General features: G+C 48.8%; 1 protein-coding gene across 1 annotated transcript in view; it reads left to right on the top strand.

The window, feature by feature from the left end:
• LOC106535880 (adenomatous polyposis coli protein) overlaps positions 1 to 410 on the top strand; it is a gene marked incomplete at its 3' end in the record, with an annotated part of 14,648 nt that overhangs the window by 8,504 nt on the left and 5,734 nt on the right.

Raw genomic sequence — 410 nt, 5'->3', positions numbered from 1 at the left:
ACACTCACCTGTCAGCACAGTAACACACCTGTGTAACACTCACCTGACAGCACAGTAACACACCTGTGTAACACTCACCTGACAGCACAGTAACACACCTGTGTAACACTCACCTGTCAGCACAGTAACACACCTGTGTAACACTCACCTGTCAGCACAATGACACACCTGTGTAACACTCACCTGTCAGCACAGTAACACACCTGTGTAACACTCACCTGTCAGCACAGTAACACACCTGTGTAACACTCACCTGTCAGCACAGTAACACACCTGTGTAACACTCTCACCTGTCAGCACAGTAACACACCTGTGTAACACACTCACCTGTCAGCACAGTAACACACCTGTGTAACACTCACCTGTCAGCACAGTAACACACCTGTGTAACACACTCACCTGTCAGCACA

Source organism: Austrofundulus limnaeus, unplaced genomic scaffold, assembly GCF_001266775.1.
Source record: "Austrofundulus limnaeus strain Quisiro unplaced genomic scaffold, Austrofundulus_limnaeus-1.0 Scaffold1600, whole genome shotgun sequence".
In the NCBI taxonomy this organism is placed as follows: domain Eukaryota; kingdom Metazoa; phylum Chordata; class Actinopteri; order Cyprinodontiformes; family Rivulidae; genus Austrofundulus; species Austrofundulus limnaeus.
The sequence above is the reverse complement of the archived record's forward strand: the minus strand, read 5'-3'. Positions and strand labels throughout refer to the sequence as shown.